Raw genomic sequence first — 8,367 nt, 5'->3', positions numbered from 1 at the left:
AACCAAGAAGTAGGCACCCCATTTATCAATAAAGCAAAAGTGGGCTTAAGCATGCATGCCTTCATTAGCTGAATAAATTTGGGATGAAACCCAAATTGCGTGAACACCTTAAATAAAAAAAGGTGAATGGACTCGATCTTAGGCTTTTCCATATCAAATTTTAACATCATCAGGCTCCGTGAGGATGATGCCCAAATTAATGAGTGCATCAACTCCTGGCTAAGAAGAATCCGGTCAGTTATGTTTCGACCTTGAATGAAGGTTCCTTGCTCCAAGGAAATGATGTTAGATAGTATAGGCTTTAATCTATGGACCAACATGTTGGTCACAATTTTATATATGGTATTACGCAAGCTTATTGGTCTAAAGTCCTAAGCTCCTTCAGGGTTGCTCTTCTTGGGTATTAAGATGATGAATGTTCTTTTCCAGGCATTAATCATGTTAGTAACTCTAAAACAAGAATTGAATAGACCGGATGACCTCTTTTCTAATAATGTCCCAGAAGTCATGAAAGAAAAAGTTTGGCAAACCATCGGGCTTTGGCACCTTATCAGAATGCTTGCTCCGAAGAGCTTTGACAATTTGTTCTTCTTCTACATCCTTGATCAATGCTACCTTCTGGACAATAGTGATCTTTGGCATAACTACATGTAAATCAAGTTCCAATTGCACTAATTCTTTAAACCATCTTTACTGAAAATGAACTAGCAGTATTTTAATAATCTGAGTTGGTCCTCTACTATCTCCCCTTGGCTTGAGTCTCGTGATTCTATTCTACCTTCTTTTGATACTTGTTGATTTATGAAAGAATTTAGTATTAGCATCTCCATCATATTGTTCTGGCCTCTAGAATATTTCCTGCATTTGAATGTTTTGATGATAAGCTCTTGGAAGGAACATGAGGTGCATGTGTTGCCATTCAGTAAGACCTCCTATTGAGCTTCCATTGTCTATAACATATGTATCTGCTCATACAACTACTGCCCCTTTTCAAATGAATTATCTAGACTTCTCTTTCAATGCTTAATGGCTTGCTTTGTGTTCTGAAAGAGCCCTGTCAACTTGACTCCTAGTGAATGATGACCCTCATAATGCCAAGCTCATTTAATAATCCCCTGAATGCCTTTGTACAATAGCCAAAACTTTTCAAATCTAAAAGTTATCAGCCTTTAGGTGTTTCCCAAATTATAGATAGCAGTATAGGGTAGTGCGCAAGGTATATCTAGTTAGATGATTGAGATAAGATTCAGGAAAGAGATTAAAAGCAATTTGAAAGGAATTGTTTGATTGGAGATGTGATTTTAAGAAAAGTTCCAAAGATTAGAATATTTTCGATATACAAACAAAGGACCATACAATCAACATCGATAATTTTGAAATAGATACACTTGTCATAATCATTGATGGTGAAACCAAAAAATAGGATGGTTTTATCAAACTTTTTATTGCATTACGTACATGCTTGTTTTAGATCGTATAAGGACTTAATAAATTTAGAAACTTTATTTTTTTGCCTTTTACAATGAATCTTTCAGGCTATTCCATGTAGGTCTATTTATCTTGATCTTCATTTGGGAACACATTCTTCACATCTATTTGATGAATGATCAACTTATAGATGGAAGTAATGTCAAGAAGTGTTCTAATAATTGTAATTCTAGCTAGCCTATAGAAGAGTGAGTATCAAAAAATCTAAACTCTTTTTTTGGTTATGCCCTTTAGCTACTAATCTAGTCTTATATTTTTCTATTGATCCTTCATATCTAAGCTTTCCATGGAATATCCACTTACAACCTAATGGTTTACTAGTTGAAGGAGGATCAATAAGGATCTAAGTCTGGTTTTGGATTATTGAGTTGAACTCAAAGTTCATGGCTTTCTTCTAGAAAAGGGCATCATGTAAAGATATTGTCTGTACATAAATGGAAAGTTCGCCTTCAACTAGGAGGGTAAATAATCCTTCAACAAGGTTCTTTTTCTTCCTTGTCCTTGTGCTTCTTCTAGGTTTAGAAGGTCTATAATTAAGGTTAGACCTCTTCCTCTTTCTTGAGTCACAAGGTACCTCTTATACAACAAGGCTAAAGTTAGGAGATTCTGATTGAAATTGATTTGGGACTTGGTTTCCCAAAGAAAAGATATTTTCAAAATAAGTAGCATCTTTAGCCTCAATGATAGTATTATTAAAGATGTCACTTATCTCTAAATCTTTTACTAAGAGTCTATTGGTGCGACTATCTAAGGAATATTCTATAAAGATTGTATTTATGATTTTAGAACCATTTTTTTTTCTTAGTTTCAAGTATACCTATCTTAGATAGGCAACCCCACACTTTGATGTAATCTAACCTAAGAGTTTTGGCCTTCTAGATTTTAAAAGGTGTCTTAATTCTATCCTTAAAAGGTTTTCTATTTAGGACATAATATGCTGCTAAAAAGCTTCCTACCACAAGGTCTTTGGTGCACCTAAACTGAATAACATAGAGTTAATTATATCCATTAGGGTATGGTTTTTCCATTCTGCTACACCATTAGACTATGGGAAGTAAGGAAGAGTAATCTCATGAATGATCCCATATTCTTAATAAAATAGGACCATTTTATTCGAGGTATATTCTCCTCCATGATCAGACCTAGCTCTTTTAAAGATTTTTCAGTTCGTGTTTCAGCTTCAGCCTTAAAGATTTTAAACCTATCTAAGATTTTATACTAAGATTGGATCAAATATGTGTAACAATACCAGAAGAAATCATTAATGAATATTACAAAGTAATGATTTTCCTGCAAGTTGGAAATTTGGTAGAATCACACATCATGATGAACAAGACCAAGAAGGTTAGAACTTCTATAAACTGATTTGAAAGATTTTTGGGTACTTTTGTGTTAAACACAAACTTGGATTTGAGGAATCAAGTTTAAGTTAGTCGTGTGACGGATTCGATCAAAGTTCACATGACCAAGCCTACCATGCCAAACATTAGAGGATTCAAGATTTGGAACAAAAAGAATAATCTTCATTGAAATCTTTAGGAATTATACTTAATTTGAATAGACCTTTAGATACAAAACCTTTTCTAATAATTTCGTTATTATGAGTGATTATAGGCTTATTAGATCCTAGTATAATTTTATATCCTTTAGATACAAGAAGAGATCTATTGACTAGGTTCCTCCTTATGTTGGGAATGTACAACACTTTGTGAAGGATTAGGATTTTCCAAATGTCATCTTCAAGTCCACTTGTGTTACACCTCCACTTGATTCCTAATACTTGTGCTGCAGAAATTTTCCCATGTGTTACACCTCCACTTGATTCCTGAATGGTAGAGAACTAGGAGAGATTAAAACAAACATGCACATTAGCTTTAGAATCAAACCACCAATAATAAGAAGAATGAACAAGAAATATCAAAGGGTTTTGATTTCTAAACGCGAATGAACGTCGGGCACCATCTTCACCAATGTTCACTTGAGGTTTAGGTACTCCCTTCTTCTGCGGTTCAATCTTCCTATAGCAGTCACCTTCGCCATATGAATGGTATGCCCGCACATGAAGCAAAAGGTCTTCTTCTTTTCTGGCTTCTAATTGGGATGGTTTTGGTTTCTACGAGGTTTGGAGGAAGAAACTTGGTTTGATGGATTTTAGGGCTTTCTCTTTTTGAAGAATTTTCTAGGGGTTTGAAATGGGTCTGATTGGATTCAATCAAATTTATCTTGGGTCCAAAATCAGATTTGAACTTGTACTTAAGTCAATGCTCTTCTTCGATTTTAATAAGGTTTGTGATCTCTGATAGGGTTAAATCACCTTTCTTATGACTTAACTCACGAGAAAAGCTTGAACAAAATGAAGGGAGAGAATCAACTAGGACTTGAACTTCATAGCTTTTAGTGAACTCGCAACCAGTCAACTCAGCCTTTCTAAGAAGAACTTGGAATTCATGGGTTTGGATACTAATGGATTTGGATTCTATTATGGCATAATTACAGAACTTAGATACAGTGAATCGATCAAGATTGGCATCATCCATTCCCTACTCTACTTTAAGGTTAAGGGCATCCCATAGTTTCTTAGCTGATTTGGTGGGAAGGTACACATCATACAAAGGATCGGAAAGGGTACTAAAGATCATATGGCTGAAATAGAAATCAATCTCTTCAAAAGTTTCTATATGGGGGCTAGACTATTCAAAATCTTAAGGATTAGGAGAAAATTGAGATGTTGATCTGGAGGATGGTCTAGGATTAAAAAATTCTATAGTAAAGATCAACCCTAGTGTGGTGAGCTAATATTTGACTTAGCTTTGCGACCTTTTAAAAATGATCTACTAAATTTCTCAAGTTCACTATGATCATAAAAGAAGCTATTTATGAAGTTTTGGTTAATTATTTTTTTGTGCAAACATTTCAAGAGGTTCAGTATTATTTATTTGAATAGTTAATTAATGGTTTCCAATAATATAATGCTAGGTTTTGAAATAAATACAATAAAGAGCAATAATAGCAGTCAAATTTAATAATTTCATAGTGACAACAAAAATAGCTTTTATTTTTGCACAGTTTCAAAATAGCAAGAATTTTTACGCAGTTTTTAAAGCTACAATAAACTTCTGCACAGATTTTAAACCTTTAATAAGTTTCTGCACGGATTTTAAAGCTATAGAGAAATCTATTTTGCATGGTTTTCAAAGCAGCAAGAATTTCTGCATAATTTTTAAAGCTACAGTAAATTTTTGGATAGATTTTAAAGCTGTAATAAGTTTCTGCATAAATTTTAAAGCTAAAAATAAAAATCTGTTTTGCACCTTTTCAAAGCAATATAAATTTCTTAAAAGACTATTTTTTGCAAAGAAATTAAATTTAATGCAAATTTAATTCTTTTAAGACTAATTTTTGTAAAGAAATCAAATTTCTCATTCTTATGCAATCAACGCAAATTGACAACAATTTCTTGCATAGAGATGGGAGTGGATGTGGGACGCACTCGTGCCTCATGACACAACCAAGCCAAGCCAAGCAATATATATATGCACCATCACCAACCCACCTTCCTCAAAGCTCGATTTGGGCTTCATAGGATTTTCTTTGTTAAGCAAGAGGGCTTGCTTTTACATATCCTATGTGAGATTAAAAAGAAAGATATTTTAAATCTTTGAACAAACTAAAATTTAGGAGATAAAGTTGGTTTAATTTTTCAATTTTTATCTTTTCAAATTAAAACTCCAACACTAACTTCCTGGAAAAAAAAGTAGCTTAGTTACCATTCCAAAAGATGTGATGGCTTGTAATACCGTAGATTGTTGAAATACTTCTATTTTCCATAGTCACCCACTTTGAATTCAAGCGAGCAAACCCTCTAAAGTTATCCTGTTTAACTCAATTGCCAGATACTGAATTACATAAAACAAATTCTTTCTAGATTAAGTTTTATCTGATTGAATAAGTGCTTGTTGGATTCAAGTGGTGCTTGAACCTTTGCAATGAAGTCAATGTTGAGCATGGCTTCACTTGTAGCAATGAGGACACCTTCAATGGCTAGATAGAGATAACATTGTTTATTTGTAATCTGTGGACTTTTCTTGATTAAGTCATGTAAAATAGTAAAACTCATGGACAATTGAAACGTTCATCAATACTACGAAAACAAAGAATAATTCAGGGAGTTGCATAGTTTGACATGGACCTTCATTATATTATAAACACCTCAAATAGAAACCGCCATGTAAAGTTATGTAGGGTGTAACCATGGAGCCCCTGCTTACTAATCATTATATCTAAATGTTAAAATAACTCTATCAATCCTTTTCCACAGTTATAAACACAACCCACTATAATCTCTATTTTTTGATGCCTTATCATGGGAAAGTTCGTTAACTTTTCTATTCAACTTACCCATATTTTTATGCTTCTCTAGATAGATAAATTATTTTTCCATGGGTAGCATTTATCCATAAAATAGAAAAAAAATTACCTACTTAAAACGTGGGCAAGTCAATTTCCATCAGCGAATAAAATAACATTTTTATTTTATTCCTAAAATACCCCAAACTCTAATATTATATTATATTATATTATATTATAATAATATAAAATATCATATATAATATGTAATATTATATATATTATATTATATTTGTTGTGGCATAGAATGACCAAGGTGATGTGGCACAATAAGATTCATCCAGCTCACTACCTAGGGACACCCTTAAAATCTCTTAGGCATTTTGGTCAAGACTTTCGAGCCGACCAAGAGTGTTGGGATGAACATATTAGAAGCATCCGACTTGCAAAGCCGAGATATCGTAGCTCAACCAGATGACTAGTCAGTTGGTGATCGACCTAAGCTGAGTGTTGCTCGCTCACAACAAAGGCAGTCCGACCCTTTCACCTAGATGTGCATCAAGTTCCAGCAATTTCACCACATGCCAAGTAGTTACTTCACGTCCCTAGGTTATTGCACTATAGCAACAGATTATTACAGCACAACCCAAAGTTTATTGGTACATGATTTACTAAAAATGCAGGATTCCAGCTATAAATAAATCTAGAGGCCCTCTTTACAAAGGTAGTGCCAAAAAATGCATAAATCGCCTTAGTTGAGACTTTATCTCTCTACTTCTCTTTCTCCTTCATTTTCATGAAAATTTATGACTTAAGCATCAGAGGATTCAGCCAGAGCCAATCCAATAAGCTCTCTAACCTCTTGTCTGTTATCTCGTAGGTACAAGAAGGCAATCCGTGTTGGCGTCCCAAGATTGGCGATAACAAATTGGTGCCATCTATAAAAAATTGAAGGAAGAAAAGTCATTAAGCTCAGAGGCCCAAGATCTCCATCCCTTCGACTGGGTGCGGATACTATCGAGAAGGTACAAGAAGGCAAGAGCTCTCTAACCTCTTGCCTGTTATCTCGTAGGTACAAGAAGGCAATCCGTGTCAGCATCCCAAGATTGGCGATAACAAATTGGTGCCATCTATAGAAAATTGAAGGAAGAAAAGTTATTAAACTCAAAGGCCCAAGATCTCCACCCCTTCGACAGGGTGCAAATACTACCGATGCTAGGCAGCTTGGCTTGCTAGCTTAGCAAGTATAAGCTCGATGATGGTACTAGACCTGCAACGGTATCAACCCTAAAGGATGAATTTTGATGATTACAAAACACTTGAGATGATGTTGTGTACTAATGACATTGGCTTAATTGTGAAGTCTTATAAGTCAAGAAAAATCAGAAGAATTGAAGCACTGCAAAATCTTAAGTTCTTCGCAAATATCTCATTGGACATGTTCTAAAAGGAAATGATCTTAATCTAGTCCATGAAGATCAGAGATGAAGTCTAAAGTTTTCTGTTTGAAAGACTTGAGTCAACCCCTAAACAAAAAAGGACAAGTTTAAGTTGATTCTGATATGTTTTATTCAAGGAATACAGTCAATGAGTCGATCCCCATAAAACATGAGTCGATCCTTGTATAGTTCAAAGGAAACAGAAAGCTTTCACCGCCTTAGACAAAGTCTGAAGAGTCGATCCTTGTTCAAAATGAGTCGACCCCTGAAATTGAAGAGTCGACCCTTGCGTTTGAAGAGTCGACCCCTGCTCAGTCTCAGCGCCGGCCGAAAAACCAAAGCGTGAGCCAACCCTTGTGTTTAAAGAGGCAACTCCTAATGAAGATGAGTCGACTCTTAAAGATAAAGAGTCAACCCTTTGCAAATATCACAGCATAAGCCTTCTCGACATTTTGAAGTGCCGATCCAGAATGAACATGAGTCGACCCTTGAGTTACATGAGTTGACCCTTGTACTGCTGGAACCACAACGGGAAGCTTTGAACGACTTTTGTCTTCTTCTGTAATGGAAAAAGATTCTCATCAGAACGGAAAGAAAGAATTTCAAATCCTGCCAAAGAATTTGTCTATAAATACGAGAGAACCTCAGAATGAAAACAACAAAAAAAAAAAAAGATTCTATAGAAAACCAAAAGGTTTCCACTGAGAAAAAGAGAAGAAAAGCTTAACAGTTCATCATCCTCGTGGGTATTGAATCAAAACTTTCTTCTGTAAGAAAATCAGTCGAAGCTTCTCACTGCAACGTGAAGAGCTGATGTTCGGACATTGGAACATCCTTCCACAGCCAACTTCTTCATCGGCTTTAGCTTTTATTTTCATTGATTCACTCTTTATATTCTGAAGCTTTAAGTTTACTGGTTACAGTATTTTTTTAGTTGGATTAATTGTTGCTGTAACAGTTTCATTGATTTGAAACTTGTAAAGACTCTTCCAAGCCTCGATTGGAAGTTGCTGAATCGGGAACATTCAACAAGGTTTAGAGTTTTTGGTTGGTTTGTCTGAAAACCAATTGGGTTGTTTGTGAGCCCGGAAAA

The sequence above is a fragment of the Phoenix dactylifera genome, unplaced genomic scaffold (assembly GCF_009389715.1).
Source record: "Phoenix dactylifera cultivar Barhee BC4 unplaced genomic scaffold, palm_55x_up_171113_PBpolish2nd_filt_p 001162F, whole genome shotgun sequence".
Taxonomy (NCBI): domain Eukaryota; kingdom Viridiplantae; phylum Streptophyta; class Magnoliopsida; order Arecales; family Arecaceae; genus Phoenix; species Phoenix dactylifera.
This window is presented reverse-complemented; position numbering follows the sequence as displayed.